Here is a 10563-nt window from a genome sequence, read left to right on the forward strand (position 1 = left end):
TGATAACTGTCATATAGATTAGAGGATGTACTTCCTATAAAAGGAGAGAGACAGCTCTGTTCGTTGGCCTTTCAACATTGAACTATTTGAGTGACTGTTGTCTGCATCATTTTTGCAAATCTTATAATAAAGTTGTTGTTTGAAAGAATCTGCAGTCTCTCTTCCTATAGAATTTATACCACAATTTGGTGATGAGGATGGGATGGCTAACTCCGCTTACTGATTGTTCCCGGGGAGACCGAGGTTAACTGTATATCTTTAATAAAAGGGGAAATTCTAGGGCAAATACTCTGTTGGAGCAGGGTGACCCTGTTGAAGCAGGGACATCTCCGATTGGGATCTTTTGTTGAAGCAGAAGTATCCTGGTCAGAGACTGGGGCTGTGGTTGTGGTTCTCTGTTGAAGCAGAGAAGTGGCCATGGGATGACATGACATGGTTATGAGTTATGTGATCCCAGGGCACAATCCTGAGATAGAAGTAAGAAAATATTCCGGCAGGTTAGAAAACATTGTACTTTTTTGTTTTAATTAGTGGACTGGTAAAACAGTTGATTATGATTGGGAAACAAGCTATAAATGTAAACCCTACACGTACATTTGCATAGGAGGAACTACCCTGTGGGTAGAAAATAAAATAATTACAATGTTAGCATTCTATCAACAGAAAACCAAAAATGATCAAATCAAAATGAGTCAAAATTAGTAGATGTACTCAGCATAACAAACCGTATGTGCCAGGGCTCAGAATAATTGTTGAATTTACAAACGCTCAACACCCGTTGAATATGGCCGACGTAAGTAAAAAGTAACCATAGAATTTTTTATTTATTAAATTGTTGCTTGCAGCGCAGTTAGTCACCAACCCTCTGGATAACATGAAAAAAGCCTAACCAAGTGACTTGTTCACTCATTTATGTCTGGATGTAGCGAACAAGCTAGCCAACTTTAGCCAGTTAGCCTGGGTGCTTGACTGCCGTTGTGTGGTCAGAACACTCGGATCAAACCTGCTCCTAAGCCAGAGCAGGCATGGTGCTCTCTGAACAGTCTGACTTTACGAACACACCCGAAGTCATAAGATGTCTATTGTAAACTCACCCCATTCCGTACAAATGTGCGCAACCACAATATTCAAACGAGGCTACAAAGAAAACTAATGGTTGACGTCAAAATCGGGGGTGTGAACAAGGTTTCTATTCAAGCGTTGATCAACATGGTAATGGCTCTATAGTATTGGAGAAAAGTTGAAAAAACTGACCCTCCGTTACATCTTGACGTGTCATGTCGTAACGTACAGCACGCATAAAGCAACTATTTCTGTCTTACAATCTCTCTCCACCAGGTGTAGCACTTCTATCATCCTTTAAAAACAAGAAATGGAAAGTGACAGGGGTAAGGGGGGATACCTAGTCATTTTTTTCGTCATCATTGCATGCGATCATCATTCTCAAAGCCGCTATTTACTTCTAAGATCACTTTAGCACCACCCTAAAAACCCGATTCAAATTCAACATAAACCTTCAAATAGATATGTAATGACACATTATATAAACTCTTTATAGTGTTTTATTTACATTTTAGAGGCGATAAGGTGATAAGTTGGACAGATCGAGTTGAAAAAAAGAAATTTTCCCACACAACATCTCTCCTTCTCACGATCACGCATTAGTTTCGCTTCCCCACCCGCCATTTTTAAAAAGACCCGATGGGGCAAATTGCCTGCTTGAATTACGCAGAAACGGGCAGCGTTTAGGTCATGTAATTGATTCTGTTGGAAAGGGGAGAAAGTGTGCTTTACAATGGTATTGACATTACAGTTGATCTGGAAGTATTACGTTTTGGAGCGCTAAAATAAGGGTAACTGTACGGACCAAAGCGATGTACGAGTTTACGTTAGCTAGTAATTTGTTATGCTAACAAGCTAGCAGAGGCTGCATAGCAACAACATCAACTTCCAGTAGACAGGTGAAGCTCAACTGAAAGGTTACTGTTCGTTTACAGTATACTAAAATTAACTAATAGTATGTAGTATATACTCATTAAGTATTGTAATGAAACAGCAGGGAGCAGGTCTCAAACCCTCGACCTTCAAGCCCGAGGACCTGCGCGCTGTGCCGCAAAAGCATGCTCGAACGGCAGAGTCGATTTCCGCGCTTATAAACCCAGGGTCGTTACAGGTATGTAGTATACAGTATGTTAGTATGGTTATTCAAACACAGCTTGGGTATGTGAGTATGTTGATAAAATGTGTACATATGCTTTAGGGTGATGGTGCCGGAGGGGATAGCTGCTGTTTTACGGGCTCCTAACCAACTGTGCTATTTTTTATTTCATTTTCTTTTGTAACTAATTTTGTACATAATGTTGCTGCTTCCGTCTCTTTTTGGTCTAATGACCGAAAAGACCATCTGTACACCAGAACAGCTATTACTCACCTCGAACTGGACAAATACTTTTTCTTTAATGAGTCCGACGCAAAGGTTATACTGCTTCCCACAACTGGGCTTGACAATCTGGACCCTCTATTTCTGAAACTATCTGCCGCCATTGTCGCAACCCCTATTACCAGCCTGTTCAATCTCTCTTTCATTTCGTCTGAGATCCCCAAGGATTGGAAAGCTGCCGCAGTTATCCCCCTCTTCAAAGGGGGAGAAACCCTGGACCCAAACTGTTACAGACCTATATCCATCCTGCCCTGCCTATCTAAAGTCTTCGAAAGCCAAGTTAACAAACACGTCACTGACCATCTCCAATCCCACCATACCTTCTCCGCTGTGCAATCTGGTTTACGAGCCGGTCACGGGTGCACCTCAGCCACGCTCAAGGTACTAAACGATATCATAACCGCCATCGATAAAAGACAGTACTGTGCAGCCGTCTTCATCGACCTTGCCAAGGCTTTCGACTCTGTCAATCACCATATTCTTATCAGCAGACTCAGTAGCCTCGGTTTTTCTGATGACTGCCTTGCCTGGTTCACCAACTACTTTGCAGACAGAGTTCAGTGTGTCAAATCGGAGGGCATGCTGTCCGGTCCTCTGGCAGTCTCTATGGGGGTGCCACAGGGTTCAATTCTCGGGCCGACTCTTTTCTCTATATATATCAATGATGTTGCTCTTGCTGCGGGCGATTCCTTGATCCACCTCTACGCAGACGACACCATTCTGTATACTTCCGGCCCGTCTTTGGATACTGTGCTATCTGACCTCCAAACGAGCTTCAATGCCATACAACACTCCTTCCCTGGCCTCCAACTGCTCTTAAACGCTAGTAAAACCAAATGCATGCTTTTCAACCGATCGCTGCCTGCACCCGCACACCCGACTAGCATCACCACCCTGGATGGTTCCGACCTAGAATATATCTATAAGTTCCTAGGTGTCTGGCTAGACTGTAAACTCTCCTTCCAGACTCATATCAAACATCTCCAATCTAAAATCAAATCTAGAGTCGGCTTTCTATTCCGCAACAAAGCCTCCTTCACTCACGCCGCCAAACTTACTCTAGTAAAACTGACTATCCTACCGATCCTCAACTTCGGCGATGTCATCTACAAAATAGCTTCCAACACTCTACTCAGAAAAATGGATGCAGTTTATCACAGTGCCATCCATTTTGTTACTAAAGCACCTTATACCACCCACCACTGGCCCTCGCTACATATTCGTCACCAGACCCACTGGCTCCAGGTCATCTACAAGTCCATGCTAGGTAAAGCTCCTCCTTATCTCAGTTCACTGGTCACGATGGCAACACCCACCCGTAGCACGCGCTCCAGCAGGTGTATCTCACTGATCATCCCTAAAGCCAACACCTCATTTGGCCGCCTTTCGTTCCAGTTCTCTGCTGCCTGTGACTGGAACGAATTGCAAAAATCGCTGAAGTTGGAGACTTTTATCTACCTCACCAACTTCAAACATCTGCTATCTGAGCAGCTGCAGCTGTACATTGTCTATCGGTAAATAGCCCACCCAATTTTACCTACCTCATCCCCATACTGTTTATATTTATTTACCTTTCTGCTCTTTTGCACACCAATATCTCTACCTGTACATGACCATCTGATCATTTATCACTCCAGTGTTAATCTGCAAAATTGTAATTATTCGCCTACCTCCTTATGCCTTTTGCACACAATGTTTATAGACTCTCTTTTTTTTCTACTGTGTTATTGACTTGTTAATTGTTTACTCCATGTGTAATTCTGTGTTGTCTGTTCACACTGCTATGCTTTATATTGGCCAGGTCGCAGTTGCAAATGAGAAGTTGTTCTCAACTAGCCTACCTGGTTAAATAAAGTTGAAATAAAAACAATTAAAACATTTCCGGAGACCAGCCCCAAATCCTTGTCATTTGTGTGAAGAAATGACGGAAATACAGGGGGCAAAGGTCTGGGTGCCTTGTGAGAATTTGTCGGCGAGTGAGTAAACCACCACTACCCTCGGTATTATTGGCCAAAGTGCAATCATTGGAAAACAAACTGTATGGTCTATGATTAGACTATCCTACCAATGGGACATTAAAAAAGGCAATATCTTATGTTTCACTGAGACTTGGCTGAACAACGACACGTATAATATAGAGCTGGCTGGCTTCTCCGTGCATCGGCAGGACAGAGCAGCTACGTCTGGTAAGACGAGGGCCGGGGGTGTGTGCCTATTTGCTGGTGTGCGATGTCTAATATTAAAGAAGTCTTGAGGTATTGCTCGCCTGAGGTAGAATACCTCATGATAAGCTGTATACCACACCATCTACCGAGAGAATTCACATCTATATTATTCGTAGCCGTCTATTTACCACCACAAACTGATGCTGGCACTAAGACCACACTCAACGAGATGTATAAGGCCATAAGCAAACAAGAAAATGCTCATCCAGAAGTGGCGCTCCAAGTGGCCGGGGACTTTAATGCAGACAAGCTTAAATTCATTTTACCTAATTTCTACCAGCATGTCAAATGTGCAACCAGAGAAAAACAACTCTGGACCACATTTACTCCACAGACAGAGATGCATACAAAGCTTTCCCTCGCCCTCCATTTGGCAAATCTGACCACAATTCTATCCTCCTGATTTGTGCTTACTCGCAAAAACTAAAGCAGGAAGTACCAGTGACTTGCTCAATACAGAACTGGTCAGATGATGCAAATGCTACGCTACAGGACTGTTTTGCTAGCACAGACTGGAATATGTTCCGATGGCATTGAGGAGTATACCACCACAGTCACTGACAATAAGTGCATCAACGAGGTCGTCCCCACAGTGACCTTACGTACAGTGGGGAGAACAAGTATTTGATACACTGCCGATTTTGCAGGTTTTCCCTACTTACAGAGCATGTAGAGGTCTGTAATTTTTATTATAGGTACACTTCAACTGTGAGAGACGGAATCTAAAACAAAAATTCAGAAAATCACATTGTATGATTTTTAAGTAATTAATTAGCATTTTATTGCATGACATAAGTATTTGATCACCTACCAACCAGTAAGAATTCCAGCTCTCACAGACCTGTTAGTTTTTCTTTAAGAAGCCCTCCTGTTCTCCACTCATTACCTGTATTAACTGCACCCGTTTGAACTCATTACCTGTATAAAAGACACCTGTCCACACACTCAATCAAACAGACTCTAACCTCTCCACAATGGCCAAGACCAGAGAGCTGTGTAAGGACATCAGGGATAAAATTGTAGACCTGCACAAGGCTGGGATGGGCTACAGGTGAGAAGGCAACAACTGTTGGTGCAATTATTAGAAAATGGAAGAAGTTCAAGATGACGGTCAATCACCCTCGGTCTGGGGCTCCATGCAAGATCTCACCTTGTGGGACATCAATGATCATGAGGAAGGTGAGGGATCAGCCCAGAACTACATGGCAGGACCTGGTCAATGACCTGAAGAGAGCTGGGACCACAGTCTCAAAGAAAACCATTAGTAACACACTACGCTGTCATGGATTAAAATCCTGCAGCGCACGCAAGGTCCCCCTGCTCAAGCCAGCGCATGTCCAGGCCCGTCTGAAGTTTGCAAATGACCATCTGGATAATCCAGAGGAGGAATGGGAGAAGGTCATGTGGTCTGACGAGACAAAAATGGAGCCTTTTGGTTTAAACTCATCTCGCCGTGTTTGGAGGAAGAAGAAGGATGAGTACAACCCCAAGAACACCATCCCAACCGTGAAGCATGGAGGTGGAAACATCTTGAGGGGAGGATGGATGGGGCCATGTATCGTGAGATCTTGGCCAACAACCTCCTTCCCTCAGTAAGAGCATTGAAGATGGGTCATGGCTGGGTCTTCCAGCATGACAATGACCCGAAACACACAGCCAGGGCAATTAAGGAGTGGCTCCGTAAGAAGCATCTCAAGGTCCTGGAGTGGCCTAGCCAGTCTCCAGACCTGAACCCAATAGAAAATCTTTGGAGGGAGCTGAAAGTCCATATTGCCCAGCGACAGCCCCGAAACCTGAAGGATCTGGAGAAGGTCTGTATGGAGGAGTGGGCCAAAATCCCTGCTGCAGTGTGTGCAAACCTGGTCAAGAACTACAGGAAACGTATGATCTCTGTAATTGCAAACAAAGGTTTCTGTACCAAATATTAAGTTCTGCTTTTCTGATATATCAAATACTTATGTCATGCAATGTGATTTTCTGTAGTTTTGTTTTAGATTCCGTCTCTCACAGTTGAAGTGTACCTATAATACAAATTACACACCTCTACATGCTTTGTAAGTAGGAAAACCTGCTAAATCGGCAGTGTATCAAATACTTGTTCTCCCCACTGTACATTTCCCAACCAGAAGCCATGGATTACAGGCAACATCTGCACCGAGCTAAAGGCTAGAGCTGCCGCTTTCAAGTGGGGCACTAATCCGAAGACTAATAAGAAATCCTGCTATGCTCTCAGACAAACCATCAAACAGGCAAAGCATCAATACAGGACTAAGATTGAATCCTACCACACCGGCTCTGACACTTGTCGGATGTGGCAGGGCTCGAAAACTATCACAGACTACATAGGGAAACTCAGCCGCGAGCTGCCCAGTGATGCAAGCCTAGCAGACATATGCTTGCATTAAGGCAAGCAACACTGAAGCATGCATGAGAGTACCAGCTGTTCTGGACGACTGTGTGATCACGCTCTCTGTAGCCTATGTGAGCAAGACCTTTCAACAGGTCATATTCACAAAGCCGCAGGGCCAAACAGATTACCAGGACATGTATTCAAAGCATGAGTGGACCAACTGCCAAGTAACTTCACTGACATTTTCAAACTGTCCCTTGACAAGTTTGTAATACCTACATGTTTCAAACAGACCACCATAGTCCCTGTGCCCAAGAAAGCAAAGGTAACGTGCCAAAATTATTACCGCCCGTAGCACTCATGTTGGTAGCCATGGAGTGCTTTGAAAGGTTGGTCATGGCTCACATCAACACCATCATGCCAGAAACCCTAGCCCCACTCCAATTTGCATACCGCCCCAACAGATCCACAGATGACACAATCTCAATCGCACTCCACACTGCCCTTTCCCACCTGGACAAAAGGAACATTTATGTGAGAATGCTGTTCATTGACTACAGCTCAGCGTTCAACTCCGTAGTGCCCACAAAACTCATCACTAAGCTAAGGACCCTGAGACTGAAAACCTCCCTTTGCAACTGGATCCTGGACTTCCTGATGGGCCGCCCCCAGGTGGTAAGGGTGGACAACAACACATCAGCACATCTGCCACGCTGACCTTCAACACTGGGGCCCCTCAGGGATGTGTGCTTAGTCCCTTCCTGTACTCCCTCAGGAGACTGAAAAGATTTGGCATGGGTCCCCATATCCTCAAAAGTTCTACAGCTGCACCATCGAGAGAATCCTAACCAGTTGCATTACCGCCTGCTATAGCAACTGCTCGGTATCTGACCATAAGGCGCTACAGCGGGTAGTGCGTACGGCCCAGTACATCACTGGGGCCAAGCTTCCTGACTTCCAGGACCTATACACTAGGCCGTGTCAGAGGAAGGCCTAAACAATTGTCAAAGACTTCAGTCACACAAGTCATAGACTGCTCTCTCTGCTACCGCACGGCAAGCGGTACAGGAACGTCAAGTCTAGGACCAAAAGGCTCCTTAACAACCTCTACCCCAAGCCATAAGACTGCTGAACAATTAATCAAATGGCCACCCAGACTATTTACATTGAACCCCCCCCCCCGACCCCCCTTTGTTTTTCCACTGCTACTACTCGCTGTCTATTATCTATGTCACTCTACAAATTATCTTGACGAATGTGTACCCTCGCACATAGACTCAGTACCAGTTCTACAAATTCTAAATCAAATAGCTAAATTATCCATGGTATGACCATCTTAAAACAATTCCATATGTCAGTTTAGAACCCTTTATTTTTTTCATATTGGATATTTGGTGGATATTCAGTTTTCTCTTGTCAATAGCTATTGATCCAAGCCTGCCACGACTATGGAGATGGTATATTCAGAGGTAGGGGCAAAGTGGGAGGGAAAACATGGCAGGTGGCATTTTTTCATTTTTTTCGCTCACCAGCGAGCAGTTTTTGTATGGAGGTCAATGAGACAGTGTTGAATTTGGTTAACAAAAATAAAATGACTTATTTGCTACATGTGGCTTATTTGATCGAATAGAAGTTTGGTAATGATTAGGATGTTACGAGTGTACTGATATACATTACCGTTCAAAAGTTTTGGTCACTTAGAAATGTCCTTGTTTTTGAAAGAAAAGCTTTTTTTTTTTTTATCAATTAAAATAACATCAAATTGATCAGAAATACAGTGTAGACATCGTTAATGTTGTAAATGACTATTGTAGCTGGAAACAGATGATTTTTAAAATGGAATATCTACATAGGAGTACAGAGGCCCATTATCAGCAACCATCACTCCTGTGTTCCAATGGCACATTGTGTTAGCTAATTCAAGTTTATAATTTTAAAAGGCTAATTGATCATTAGATAATCTCTTCAGATTACCTCGGCAAATTGACAACTAGAATGCCAAAGGTCTGCAAGGCTGTAATTGCTGCAAATTGAGGATTCTTTGACGAAAGCAAAGTTTGACGGACACAATTATTATTTCATTAAAAATCATTATTTATAATCTTGTCAACGTCTCTACTATATTTCCGATTCATTTTGCAACTGATTTCATATATGTTTCCATGGAAAACATGGACATTTCTAAATGACCCCAAACTTTTGTAAGTGGACAACTTTGAGAAAAAACACTTTATATCGGAGTTGTCCCTAGCCATAACTAGTTGCCACAAAGTCATAAACCACGCCTATTTCTACAATTTTTCTTCTTAAATGTTTTTTATTTTAAACCTAACCGTAACCTTAAACACAGTGCTAATCTTATGCCTTAACATAAATTAAAACCCTCAAGCTAATTTTTGTTTTCGTGAATTTTTATGATTTAGTCAATTTTGACTTTTTGGCTGTGGTAACTAGTGATAACCGTTGTTCCTTTTGTTCATGCCCATATTTGATTTGCCCTCTCTTGCCTCCTCCCGACTGCCTTCCATCTTTGAATACATGTATTTTCATTGTTAGGAGCAGTATCTGGTGAATATAATGGATAGTCTCTAGCTATAGGCAATGAATGCACCTGCCTCTCTTCCTAAATCAAGAAAAAAACATGCACTTTGCAGATGGTCCCTCCTTGAGGAATTGAGAAGCACCCCAATATTTGTATTTTTCTAGGAAAGTCAGTTAAGAACAAATTCTTATTTTCAATGACAGCCTAGGAACAGTGTCCAGGGGCAGAACGACAGATTGTTTACCTTGTCAGCTCGGGGATTCTATCTGGCAACCTTTCGATTACTAGGCCAACAATCTTAACGATTTGGCTGCCTGCCGCTCCAAATAGTAACCAGAGGATGGGCGAGTGGTTGTGTCAAAATAAAAGTAGTGAGAGTGTAACCGAAAGTTGTGTCGATAGCGCTCTGCTTTTGGTTAGACGGTTTTAATTTAGCAGTTTTTTCCCCTTCCCGTACAACTACAGTAGCGGAAGCGTTTGGACTTCTGTTTTCAAGCCAAATAGTTGTACATTTTCAGTTATAAAACTGCCTATTTTTTGTATTGATGATGGGTGTATTGTTGCTTCATGCGTTGTATGCGTGTGCTTACTGTGATGGTCACCTTGATATTGGCTAGGTAGCTACTTTCCACGCTGTTGCCGGGGACAGTAGTGCTTGGCAAGCCGGGGCAAAGAGCACTGTGTCCCGGTATTGTTGACGGTCATGCCATCCCCATTTAATAGTAGAAAAACAATCAAAAAAACGAAAAACAATCAAGCGCTATGATGAAACTGGCTCTCAAGAGGACCACCAAAGGAAAGGAGGACCCTGCGTTACCTCTGCTGCAGGGGATAAGTTCATTAGAGTTACCAGCCTCAGAAATTGCAGCTGTAATAAATGCTTCATAGAGCTCAAGGAACAGACACATCTCAATATCAACTGTTCAGAGGAGACTGTGTGAATCAGGCCTTCATGGTCGAATTGCTGCAAAGAAGCTAGAGGTCGACCGATTATGATTTTTCAACA

Source organism: Oncorhynchus masou, chromosome 31 (genome assembly GCF_036934945.1).
Source record: "Oncorhynchus masou masou isolate Uvic2021 chromosome 31, UVic_Omas_1.1, whole genome shotgun sequence".
NCBI classification, from domain to species: Eukaryota; Metazoa; Chordata; class Actinopteri; order Salmoniformes; family Salmonidae; genus Oncorhynchus; species Oncorhynchus masou.